This window comes from Rousettus aegyptiacus, unplaced genomic scaffold (genome assembly GCF_014176215.1).
Source record: "Rousettus aegyptiacus isolate mRouAeg1 unplaced genomic scaffold, mRouAeg1.p scaffold_m13_p_12, whole genome shotgun sequence".
Classification (NCBI taxonomy): Eukaryota; Metazoa; Chordata; class Mammalia; order Chiroptera; family Pteropodidae; genus Rousettus; species Rousettus aegyptiacus.
In genome coordinates this window covers 80,033,959-80,048,052 of record NW_023416287.1, presented here as the reverse complement: position 1 = coordinate 80,048,052, position 14,094 = coordinate 80,033,959, and positions in this window count along the sequence as shown.

Sequence of the window (14,094 nt, the reverse complement as noted above, 5' to 3'; positions counted from 1 at the left end):
GCATAGAAAAATGACACTTATAATGAAACACCTGTATGTCAGGCACAGGGCTAAGAGCTTAAAACGGATTATCTCATTCTATATGCCCTAGAGGGTAGGTATTATCATTATCATTTTACAAAAGATGAAACAAGCCAGCAGACACTAAGGTGCTTACTCAAGGTTATGAATCCAGTAATAGTAGATCCATTTTTTCAGAGTTTTACATAGAATTCATTAATAATGTTTCTTCCATTTTCCTTGGAGCCTCAAACACCAGACAGCCTGGAGAAGGGAGAATAAACATCCCTCAAATATATTAGGAGGCATATAAATTAAATGAATTAATATGTGTCGTTTTGTTGTGGGATAAATAAGGGAAAGTGGGGGTGTTTTTTGTTTGTTTTTTATTTTGGACGTTCTTTTGAATTCTGTAACCTTCCCCCAGTTTTTATTAAAAGGTGCTAATCTAAGAAAATTTCAGGAAATATTTTGAGGATCATTTTTGTATAGTACAAAAACAATTGCGAGGCAGAATAAACATTTAATTAAATAAATCATGCTTGAAACAATATTCATTGGGGAGCATGAGGTTGCAGAGTATGGTTAGTGGATAAAGAAGCAGGGCATTTTAGAACACCGGAAGTCAAGACATTATGAACTTACACACATTAAAAGTAATAAGCATGAACGCCCATGCCAATGGCGGGTAGGAAAGTTACTAGTGCCTGCTTCTCTCCTCCTAGCCAAACTGGTCACATACGGTTCAGAGGAAAAGCCCCAGGCGATGTTCAAGGGCTTTGACGTGAAGAGTGGGAGGGTTAATATAAGGGTGGGTATATTGGTGGGTGGCTTGGCAGGTAGAGGTTGACACGGGGTCAAAGGAACAATTGGAATTGGCAAAGATACAAAGAGCTTGGTTTTGTAAGGTCTTTGGCTTAGTTAGTGCAGTGGTTATCAGTCAGGGTCAATTTTGTCCCCTAAAAGATATTCGTCAATATCTTGAAGATACTTTCAGTGGTTGCATCGGGGAATTGGAGCTCTGCACTACTGCCATCTAGTTGGTAGAGGCCGGAGATACTGTTGCACATCCTGCAGTGCACAGTATAGCCCTTCACAATAAGGAATTATCCAGCTCAAAGAGTCGTTTGGGCCAAACTGGTACACTCTGGCCACTCTGGCCTAGTAGTGTTTATATCATCGTGCTCCCAACTTCCCAACTCCCTCTTCTGCTTAAGGTCCCCTGTTGTAATAAAGAAGTGGTCTTCAGATATATGTTTCTAATTATTACTGACTTTTTTAGAGAAAGGAGGATATAAGAGAGGGAGACGAGTATTATTTAGCTGCTTTTCACTGCGGTAATCTACATTCTGAGGCTAAAAAGCAAACGAACGCATTTGCTAGAAAAGAGGTTTAACAAAAATATGCACTCTTTTATGGAGCTTGTGTGTTGCCCATAGGGTAAAAGGCTAATGAGTCAGAAATAATTTACAAGGCTTAGATGCTAAAACCAAAACAAAAAGGCTTCAGTTGGTTGAAAGCAAACTATAATTATGATACGCTGTTGTACAATATGCATGTTATGTAGTATTTAATAACTTTGATGCAGGATCTCAAACCTATTGCACAAAAACGTCAATTGTCATGAAAGAAAGGATTTTAGCGGAAATCAAGAAAACCAAATAAAGCGCGGAGAGAGAGCGAGAAGCGAGAGAGCGAGAGAGAGAGAGAGAGCGGAGAGGAGAAGAGGCGATACGGATAGCGAGGCGTAGAGAAGAGTAGAGAGCGGGAGAGATACATATCTCTCTTTAAGATCTCCCTCTCTATCTTTCGCTCTCCCTCTCTCTCTTTCTCTCTCCCTCTATCTCTGTCGCTTCCTCTCTCCTGTCCTCTCTCTCAGCATCGATCTCTCGTCTGATCTCTTCTCTCTCTCTCTCTCTCTCTCTCGCATGCACACGCACGCATCCACACCCACACACACACACCCACACACACACCCAAAGCTACAGTCTCAAGCTTTCTCAGTGTAACCTAAAAATATTTGCTGCATGCCATGTGATTGTGGCTAAGAAAAAGTGTAAGAAACTGAAGTTTTTCTAACAACTTCTCTTTGCTTTGACCTTTCTTTGTGGTTCTGTAGGTCTTATGAAAAGCCTGCAAAGTCAGTTTAGTAATGACATTTAAAACGTTGCTTGTCAGAGTGTATGCGATGGACTTTGGCTCGTCGTTTTGGATAGAGAGAGGTGGGGACCAATGTGATCACAAGACAAATCGTTTAGTCCCAGTTTGTAAATAAAGTCTGCAAACTTCAGACTTCTCTTTCAGAAAAAGAGAACTATTTGATGTTATAAAGGAAGTACAGCCAGATTAATGGAGGTCAGGTATACGGTGTTAAATTTATAGACATCTAACTTTAATGTAACAATTAAAAAACCTTTTTCTGATTGCAAAAGTAATTCGCGATTATTATGAAATATTTAGAAATTATGGAAAAGAGGTAAGAAAAAATGGAAATAATCATCATAATCCATAATCTTCGTGCTTAGAGGTAACCACACTTTAATAGTTTTTTCATAAAGCACAACATAAAAATAAAGTTTTTGCTTTATTTCATAAATAAATTTCTGTATCAATTTCTTTACCAAACCACAATAACCAGTGCAAGGTACATTTCCTGAATAAATGACATAGAAAAATGTCATACATTTACTTGTTTTTGATGTTAATTTGAAAGAAATGAGTAAATCTGGTCTCAACATCATCTTGGAAATGTTAATAATTTCAATTTAATCAATAATCTCCATTTTCCTATTTTGAGGTAAGATAAACTATAAAGGAGAGTAATATTTATATTTATAGGATTTATTTCTTAAAGTTGATTCAAAGGCTTCATTAAATTACTATTTTAATCCTAAAAATACTGCTTGTGCCTCTGATAAAACAAAATTTTTTTTTCTCATCCATTGTTTAAGACAAAAAGGTATCAGCTATGTATGAAAATCCTCCATAACTCAACTGCACCTTGAGATAACCCCTGTTAACAAAGGTAACCACCATTAACAATAAGCACTGATACACTTCATCAGACTTTTTCTTATAATTCTTAATACAGGATAGACTTAGTGATACTCATTTGTAATTCACATAGGTGAGATCATACTGTGTAGACACTTCTGTACTAGGTTTTTTTCTCTTAATATCTCTTGAACATCATTTCCATGCACAAAAGTCTACAGCGTTCTTTTTAATGGATGCACTGTTTTACCAATTTCATATAGACGGACATTAATTCCTGATCTTTTACTGTAGTGAACATCCTTGTACACTTTGTATATCTTTGTGCCCTTCTCCCCTAGGACAAATCTAGCCTTCTAAGATTCAATGAAGAATGTTATCTGTATCTTTTTAAATTGAAAAAAAAAAAAAGAAAACATATGAAAGCACACCATGGTACACAAGGCCTTTCAGTTTTTTCTCTATAACCATTCTCTCAAATCCCTCCACTGCTCTGCATCTGAGCTGACACACTCCTCATCCAGGCCACACACACAGAGTTATCTCTGGCTTAGCCTACAGCAGTGGCCTGCTAATGTCAGCCCCTTACCATCCGTGGGCCCTAGGATGATCTTTTAATAATAGAATATATAATTTAATATTCTTGCTAAGAATCTGTCAAAGGCTTTCTACAACCTTAGGAGTAAGATTCAAACCCCTCTCTCACCACGGTCTCCCATGCTCCACTGCGGCAGCCTTCACCTTTCTTCCCTACTTCTTCTCATAGCAGTTTATTACTTTTCCTTGCACTTGAGCCCCACCAGACATCAGCCCTGTCTCTGTCCTGGGGACATCTATCTTTTCTAAAGTCAGCAAGCTGGAGACCCAGGAGACCTGAAGATATAGTTCCAGTCTAAGCCTAAGGCCTTGATACCAAGGGAGCTGATAGTGTAATTTCTAGTTTGAGTCTGAATCTGAGAGCAGGAGAAGACCAAAGTCCCAGCTCTAAGACGGTCAGGCAGAGAGAGCAAATTTTCCCTTATTCAGCCTTTGGGTTCTATTCAGGCCATAAACAGATGGGATGAGGCCCACACATATTGCAGAGGGCAACCCACTTCGCTCCTTCTACCAATGCAAATGTTAATCTCATCCAGAAACATCCTCACAAATACACCGAGAATAATCTTTAACCAAATATCTAAACATCTTGTGGCCTAGTCAAGTTGACACATGAAATTAACTATCACTTGACAATTTCCTGACTCCAGACCACTCTGTCATTTGAAGGTTTTTCGTAGAACTGCCTTGTTCTATTTCTCCAGTTCTTAATTCAAATGTCAACAACTCGAACTGACCTTCCAAACCATACTCTCAAATGACCTCTCCCAGAATCACCACATTCTCTCATGACACACTGAGTATCATTTATAACACACATCTCAGTATATAATTTTTTACTTGCTGTTTACTTGTTTTTAATCTCTCTCCTATTAGAATATAAATTACATTAGGGCAGGGATCTAGTATGCCTTGTACTTAATTGGTATCTACCAAAAACATGTGCAAAAAATAAATAGCATTATTTCAACATCAATTGAATAACAATAATAGATTTTATCTTATTTATTTATTTTTAATGGCGCAAGATTTACACCCTCTCCCTCAGATTTTCAAGAGCTCACCAGATGCCACCGGAACTGTGACGCTTTCCAAGGCACGAGCCCCTTTCTCAGGCTGAAGCCATTCCTGAGCACCCCAATAACGTTAGCTTTTAAAAATCTTATGTGGACAAATCTTCCTTATAAAAAAATTCCAAGTAATATATGTAGATAAATGCCCCTCCAGGAGATGGAGCTTAATCTTCCCCCTCTTTCAGGTGGACTAGACAGTGACCTTCTTTCAAAGACTAGAGGATCAAAAGAAAGAAAGTAACATTACAGTGGAGAATCTTGGTAGTCACTATCTTAACCAAATGATCATATGGATATCATGTGTCCCTGATAGGATGTATTCAAAAGGGCACAGTATCACTTCTGTGGAATTCTTGCCAAAAATGCATAACCTCAATGTAATAAGAAAACCTCAGACAAACCCACACTGAGAGGTGTTTTACAAAGCAGTGTTTATCAAAAGTGTCAATGTCGTGAAAGGCAAGGTAAAAGGAACTGTCACACATTGAAAGCGATTCAGGAGATATGATGACTAAATGCCATTGTGGCATCCAGGATTGGATTCCAGAATAGAAAGAGGGTATTATGGAAAAAACTGGTGAAATCCGAATAAAATCTAAAGTTTATAGAACTATATCGATGTTGATTTCTTGTTTTAACCAAAGTACCATGATAGTGTAAGATATTAACAACAGAGAAAACTGGTGAGGGGTATGTGAGAACTCTTTCTATTGTCTTTGTCACTTTCCTGTAAACATAAATTTATTCCAAAATAAAAAGTTTATTTTAAAAAATAGGTAATCACAAACCAGAATCTAAATAAACCGATACATTTTTCTAATCTTCACAAATAAAATAACAAAAAACTGAAAACAGAATGTCCTCTAGACTCACCCCAGCCACACAGAAAGGTAACTAACTATATGAGGTGATAAATGTGTCCATTAACTTGATCGAAGTAATCATTTCATAGAGCATATGTATATTAAATTATCATATTGTACACTCTAAATACATATAATTTTTATTTGCAATTGTATCTCAAAAAAGCTAGGAAAAAAATTAAGTGTTGCTATTGCTATTCAAAAGTGCAATGAAAATTCTGCCTTTTTATTAATTAACATATACACATACATACATATGTACATATATACACATATATGTAATTAACATATACATACATATATATATTTGGAGAGAGGGCAGAAGGGAAAAATTGATAACTATTACCCTTTGAATTATATTTACAAAATTTTTTAGCCTCCTAGGTCTCAACTACTATTTTCATTTCAGTTACCATATTTTAAAATCCTTAAAAGATGGTATCTTGGCAATTAATGCCCATTTAATATTTATAATCGAAGGATATTTTTTAATTCTAGTATTAAACAGATAATTACTGCTGTTTAAACAATTACTTCTTTAAAAAGTTTCTACGTGATTCTTACTTGTCTCTAAGCTTTAGCTTATTTTTCTTCTGAATAAAAGCCAGAAAGATATTAAGAAATAAATGGTAATGACACCTGAAGTCAAAATTACTGACTATCCAATCCACCTGAGGTGTTAGAAATGAAGTACAGCAGAATCTTCCCCTGGTGTCTGAAAATGACTCCGATAAGACAGTAACCAACCAAAGGCAAGAGCAATTTGTTCTTTTTGTTGTCACTCAGGCAGTTATATTAATTCAGGTGATGGCATCCACTACGTGCATTTGTGTAATGACAAACTAATAAACAATCCACTGTAGAAAATATTCTGGTTTGGGATTTGCACAGAATTACCTAAGAAATTAATATCTACTTAAGACATTTTTTAAAATGTTGATTCGATACACTTTACCTTCATCGAGTCACAGAGCAAAGTCATGAAAGACAAAAAAAAAAGACAAAGAACTGTCACAGATCGGAATGAGAATAAGAAAATGTAACAGCTAAAGAAAAGATATGATCCTGGATTGGACACTGGAACAGAAAAAGGACATTGGGGGAAAACAGGTAAAATTTGAATAAGTTTTGTAGTGTAGTTAATAATTTTGTACCAACGTTTATCTCCTGCTTTGGATAATTACATTATGGTTATATAAGTTTTTAACATTAGAAAACCTGGGTAAAGGGTAAACAGCACTTTTCTGGACTAATTTTGCAACTTTTTTGCTACTTCCGTAAGTCTAAAATTGTTTCAAAATATTTTTGAAAATTGCGTTGGAAAATTCCTCAAGAAGTTGTTAACTTCAGAAAGAAGTATAACATTTCTCAATAATTCCAACAGAGCCAGTTTTTCCTCCAGCTTTGAAACAAGGCATTGTTTCTTCACTTGAGCAGATAAAGTGCAACTGTTGGCTTGTGCTTTAGGAATATTTTATACAGAAATATATATTTTAAGATACTAGAATTATATTTTGTACAGCAAAATGTTTATACATTGAGAGGCCTATTAGAAGTAAGGCTAATTGAAAGAGTCACATTCCTCATTTTATATTTATGCCCAAGTATTTGCTCATTGAGTGGAATATTGGACTAAATTGCTAGTTATAATTAGAAAAATTTCCCCCCTCTTTACATTATTTTTCTTTCTCAAGTGCATATAGTTGAATTTTAATAAGTAAAATGTAGAGATCATGTGACTTTACTGTAATCCAATGGAGGAAGTAAATATGCAGGAACTTTGTTAAATGGGTGATGGCGGAATTCGTTCTTTGAGATTACCTTATAAGTGATAATTATGGAAAGCAAGTTCTATCCTTAGTTCAGCAATTATACCCTGGTTTATAATTAGCATTCATTCAGTAATCATCTACCACACTCTTACCCATTCATCTATCTTTAGTCTAATAAATAACTCAGCAAGGAAATGGCCCTATTTTACGAATGAAAGAATGGAAACTCAAAAAAGTTAAGTAACTGGCTGGATCTAGGCTTCAAACTCAGGTTGGCCTGTCTCCAAATTTCTATTTATATTGGTTGACCTACTCTGCAATAAATTCTACCCTTAATGGACTATGCCAGAGTGGGATTTCAGTATACAACTCTTTGGATATATTTGAAATACCCTGTTAATTCTAAGAGGCAATTAATATTTCATTTGAAAATGGCCAAATAAAATTATATTTTCTTCAAAATATAGAAATATATGAGAAAAATCTAAGCTCTTCTGGTTACTAAGTTATTAAGTTTTGTTAATAAGAGAATATATTAAGCTAATAAATTATATATTTCGTAAGTACATTAACTTAACTATATCGAGATCCTTGAGTACCTTTTAATAATGTCTAGTATTGCACTACACTAAATGTATCTTTTTAAAGACAAAAAATATATATTTTAAAAAGTCTGCTTCTTTGGTTCTTCACTGACCTTTCGGAACAATAGTGAAAATTTTATAATAATCTCCTTGGCTCAAAGTTACCCTTTCAAAACAGAGACAAATAATCAATTTTAATCTAATCTCACTGAGAGTTTCAACTAAAAAATTTAAATATGGACTTTGGGTATGGAAAATAATATATAGATGAGCTCTTACTTTTGAACACAGATGCTCTATAATTGAATTGGTAGACAAAGATCATTTACTTGATACAGAGGGAAAGAGAGCTTTGTGGCTGTCATTGCCTTCACCTTATAATTAAAAGTGACATAATTAGATGGTATACTTTAGCAACCTGTTATAAGATACAGGTTTAAACCTATCCCTTCCATCACGAAACCAACAAGTTTCATTCTGTGTGCCCTAACAGCCCTTTACAGTGAAGCTGAAATGCATTAAAGGGGTTTTGAGAGTCTCTTTGCCTAAGCAGACAAAATTCTCTCAAGTTCTCTACACCCCTTACTTAAATTTTCAAAACTACAGTATGACCTAAATAGTCACTGTTCCCTAGACTTTCCTGATTACAAAGATCATCTAAGTACTAGTTTAAAATATATACCTTTTCTTAGGCATGTCACCTAGACATTCTACTTTAATAGATTGGGGTAGGACTTGTGGATCTGAATTTTAGACAAATGCACAGGTGGTCAGCCATATTTGAGACAAGAATTTTTTAAAATAAAATAAAGCATCTGTTATGCCTATAGGGTATTATAAAACTATCAGAAAGAGTCGGAACTTGGCTATTAGACAGATTTCCGGCTACTTCGTTTACGAATTTTTTAACCCCTCCTTCAATGTCTGTTTTAAAGGTAATAATATCTCTCTCTCAAATTAATAGTAGGTATTAAATATGAAGTCTCTAGTCTCTTAATACACAGAGTGTGACCTGGGGACTAGTGGCTAGCAGCCACTGAGAACTTGTTAAAAAATGCAAAATCTCAGCCTCTGCCCCAGACCTACTAAATTTGAATAGACTTGTTAGTAGGAAAAAAAAAATGGGTAACTATGTATGGTGATGGATATTAACTAAGCTTATTGTGGTGATCATTTTGCAACATATACAAGTGTTAAATCATTAAGTTGTACACCTGAAACTAATATAATGTTATATGTCAATTATACCTCAATAAAGGAAAAGAAAAGCCAATTAAGTCCTTTGCCCCAGAAGAAGATGCCTTGGCAAAGTGCTGACTCGATCAATGAGTAAGTGTCCAGAAAATGCCAGATTCTTTTCTTTTCATCATACTCATTGTATTGATCGTCCAATTCAACTGGCACTCAGTGATTTGTCACCACCATTTCTTACTGTTGGTTTAAGGCCATGAGGTACAGTGGAAAAGTATTCATAAGTAAACAAATGCATGGGCTGGAAATCAAGCTACGCAAAAGGCAACTCCGAGGATTTCATGTTCAGGCCTTTGCTCCCGCACACTGCCACAGGCATGAAGATGACAACACACATTTTTCAGTCTTCTCTAAGGCTTATTTCTGAGCTGATTCGTATCACTGATAGTTTCCTACCTGGCTTTTGCTACCGTTTAGCAATTGTTGGTAGCAGGGGAGGCCTATAGCTAATAACTAAACTGGTCCCTCCTTGAATAAAAGTTTGAGGAAGATTTCAGGTTTGGGTTTTTTTGTTTTGTTTTGTTTTGTTTTTTCACTTTCAGAGTTTATTACTGAGCTCTGCAGAGTCAGAAGGGGAGAATTAGGTAGAACCTGTCTTACTGCATCAAAGACATTTTCGGTAATTGCCTGCAGTACATGTTCATACATGAAAAACAAAAATGAATACTACAATTTTAACTTTGGGGGTGCACTCAAGGAATAATGAAAAAGGCCGGCGGCTGCAATTAACATTTTAGCTGGTATGCTCTTATTAAAACAGCAAATAAATGTAGTTTGGTGTTTAAAAATAAACATCCTTATAAATAGAATTGATAATTCTAATTAAACTTTATAATTTTTCATCTAATTCTCAGCTTATATTATCTTTAGACTTTATGAGGATAATTCTCAGATTTATAAATATTCCAGCTACAAAAAGAGAGACCTCATCGATGTCTCATGTTTTTTAAAAAGTGTGCTCCCCTGCAGAACTTATTGAAATCTCATATTTGTAAGTGGTCTATCACTGATATGTTCCTTATAAAAATATTCTTTTTGACCTTCTTTTTAAACTGGCGAATACCCATTCTCAAAGGCTTCTTATCACACTGTATTCTATAGCTAAGCCAGCAACCTTACTTCAACCACAGCCACATCTTTGGTATTTTCTATGCGCTTAGAGAAAGTGGTAAAGTGTGTTCTCTACTATTATTTCTAAGTTCTTGGGGAAATATCTATCTCAAAGAGCAGAACATTAAGTTGGGTATGCCTGAAATGCCACATGCTAGGAAGGACTTTGAATTTACTGACCATTTTGGAAATATTATGGAGGGCAAACTTATTCTTCTCCATTTCAATGAGATAGATTCAGCAAAGGAAATGAGATATGCCTTGCTTGAAAATGAGAAAGTAAAGAAGAAGCATCTTTCACTGAAATCAATGGGTCATTGAAGAATTAGGTCTTCAAGGAAAGGGCTTACTCTTCTAAACTCACAATATAAACCATCCTTCATGGTATGGGTTGAATTATGTTGCCCCCAAATTCATATGTTGAAGTCCTAACCCCCAATACCTCAGAATGTAAGCTTATTTGGAGACAGGATCTTTACAGAAGAAATCAAGTTAAAAAGAGGTCACTAGGGCACGTCTTAATCTAATATGAGTGGTGTCCTTATAAGAAAAGGAACTCACAGAGGGAAGATGATGTGAAGAGACGCAAGAACAAGACGGCCACCTACAAGTCAAGGAGGGAGGCCTGGAGCAGATCCTTCCCTACAAAAGGAACTAAATCCTGCTGACATTGATTTTGGGCTTCTAGCCTCAAGAACTGTAAGACAAAAAATTTTTGTCTAAGCCACACAGTTTGTGATTCTTTGTTATGGCTGTCCTAGCAAACTAATCCACTTCATGAGCCATTGGGTAGAGAAAACGGCAGTAGATGTTGTGTCTATTAGGATCAGGGGAAGCTAAACTATTTATTATGTGCTTATTATAGTATATGAAAAAAAACAAAGCTATTGATTTGATGTGTTTTTTCAATTCTAACCTTGGCTTGCTTTTAGCTTAATAATAATAAATGAGTATACATTATAGTCATATTGCCACAGTTTAAGAAAGATTTCACTTGTATTATTTCATTAAAAGTATTTTCTCATTAATTAACTCTGTTGATCTTCCCAGAAACTTTGAGCCAGACAGGAGCTTAGAACATCACCCTCAGGAATGAGGCTGAGTACCAGGACAGAAACATTGCTAATACCTTCTGTCTATGACCTCTGCTGGTCTCCCATATCCTTATGGAACTGGGTGGGATTTTATTCCCCATTAGGAATCATTGTGGTAGATACCAACAGAAAGGAGAAAGTATCTATTTTGTTTTGTGAAGAAACTGGTTATCAAGAGAGAGGTCGAGCTAAGGCCAATCTTACATGGAAAAGGTGGGACCCGAGGGGCACGCTGAGGACAACATGCCCTTCTGAGTCTCCACGGTCCTGCCATAATGCCTGAAATTCTCATCCCTGGAAACAAGTTCCTGAAGAGCCCTTCTGCGGTACAAATGTCTCTGGAGGGAGTTACAGAGTTGACAATAGAAGTTCCTTTTGAAGATGGGAAGATGGAAAAGATCTTGCAGGAAGGAGGTGCAAAGATCAACTATCTTAATCATGCTCAGCTTCTAAAATGCAATCTATAATGCTGTAATGAGGACATGCAGCTCGTTGTTAGCTCATTGGATTTAAGGGTTACCCTGAGCTTTCTGAGCTTTCCTAAAAGGCCACTTTCCTTTTGAACTGAATATCTACACAGAAGTCACTGGATTCTCTGAAATTTAAAATTTATACTGGTTTTTATATAACATAGGAGTGGGCAAACTCTTTCTATAAGGGCAAGATAATAAATACATAGGCTTTCCGACATAAGGTCTCTCGGTGTGTATCACAATTCAGCACTACTGTCTAAGTGAAAGCGGCTATAGATAATACAGAAACAAATGGCTGTGGCTGTGTTCCAATCAAACTTTGTTTGTGGACACTGAAATTTAAATTTCATATAATTTTTATGAGTCAAAAATATTCTTTTTCCAACCATTTAAAAATGTAAAAACTATTATTAGCTTGTGGATGCTACGAAAATCTACAGGCTGGATTTGGCCCATGGGTCCTGCTTTGCCAACCTCTGATATAACACAGTTTCCCCCTAAACAATTGCTGCCCAGGAATTCATAATTGTAATCATTCTTAAAGGTCTAGTTCAGTGGCTTTGGGGAAAATTTTTGTTTTGAAGCATTGGAACCTTTCTTCAAATACAAGTACACCGTACATTCAAAAAAAGGGACAACGCTCTGGTCGAATGGGGACAGAGATGCAAGGCAGGCAAATGGTACCTCCTGCTTTGCTCTTTGGGGCCTGGAATACTTTTCCACGATCCACACAGAAATCTTAAAATCATCGATGTAGTCTAAAACCACAGTGTTTCAAAGAGAAATCCAAGATGGCATCGCTACTTAGAGGACAAATGTAGACAATAATTCAGATCCATTGATCTGTCCATTTGTGAACGATAACATGAAGTCTTCCTCAGCGCTATTCAGAGTCCTCCTACATTACTTGCTAAGTGTCTGTATTCCAGTTATCCCTTGCTTATTAACTTTTAATTTTAAAATAAATTCAGGCCAACAGAAAAGTGGTAAAAATAGTAGGAGATAGTATTTCCATATATATATAGTGGAAAGAGCTCATGTAGCCTTCACTTAGTTTCATTTATTTTTAACATTTTGCCACACACATACATACACACATATCTTTTCTTCTTAAACTATTTGGGAGTAGGTTCCATACATCATGCCCTTTACCCTTTAGTAAGTATTTCCTAAATGCTATCACTCTTTTTGGAATATAATTTTGCAATCATAAACTTTTTTTACTGTAATCTAACCATCAAGTTTATAACCATTCATAGTCTTAATTCCTTCCAACATGGTATTTATTTATCGATTGATTGTTTGTTATTGCTTTTCAAATATTTTTAGTCTCTGGATTACTCAGTTTCTCATTCCACCTAAATAGTGAGTTTCCCAACTCCTTGTCTTTCTTCATGGCTTAATTCTCTTACTGTCCTCTATATTTTATCTCTACATTTCTGATAAAGAGTGACCATAACTGAATTGTAACTTTGCTCAACACTTCGGCCTCAAACTTACCCACCCACAGCTCTTAAAAGTTATCTTTCAGTCCTTTGTAATTACCTATATATTCATTTTGTTACTTTTATTTCTGTTATTTACTTTTAGTTTGAGTTTAGTGTGGTTTGAGTTACAAAAGGAAGTATCACTAGTAGAAGTAGTACATGCATATAGTGATTCTGAATAGTTTTGCTTTCTCTTGTGTTTTTTTGTGGTTTACACAGGAATTTGCTGAGGTCAGAAGACCTGAGTTTATGTTTCTGTCCTGCTGTTTATCAGATAGGTTACCTTTGCCAATTACCCAATTACTCACAACCACATCTAAAATGATACCCAATTTATCTATCCTCTAAAGACCTCTCTTGTGTTCTTTAGGGATTCTTCTTTAGTCCTTTTTCAGGGTCCATACATGAACAATATACATTGTCAACAATCATGATACTTCAATTGATTTCATTATAAAGACATCTGAGGACAAAATGATTAAGTATATATAAAAAAGCTTTATAAGAAATGTCAGAGTACTTAAAAACAGTATATATTCAAGTATTCAGAATTGAAAGGGGCGATAGAGACCATCCAGACCAATCGAGTCATTTTACAGATGAGGGAACTAAAAACCAGAAAGATAAGGTAACTTGCTCATGGTCATTGAGCTGTTTGGCAGAACCAGGTTTTCTGGTTCCTAAACCAGATTTTTAAAAATTTCAGCCGCTGTCTTCCTAGACAGAATCTACCTCTCAGGTCACTCATGTTCGCCCTGCCCAGAGCATGCGTTAATGTTGCAATCTTGATATCAAG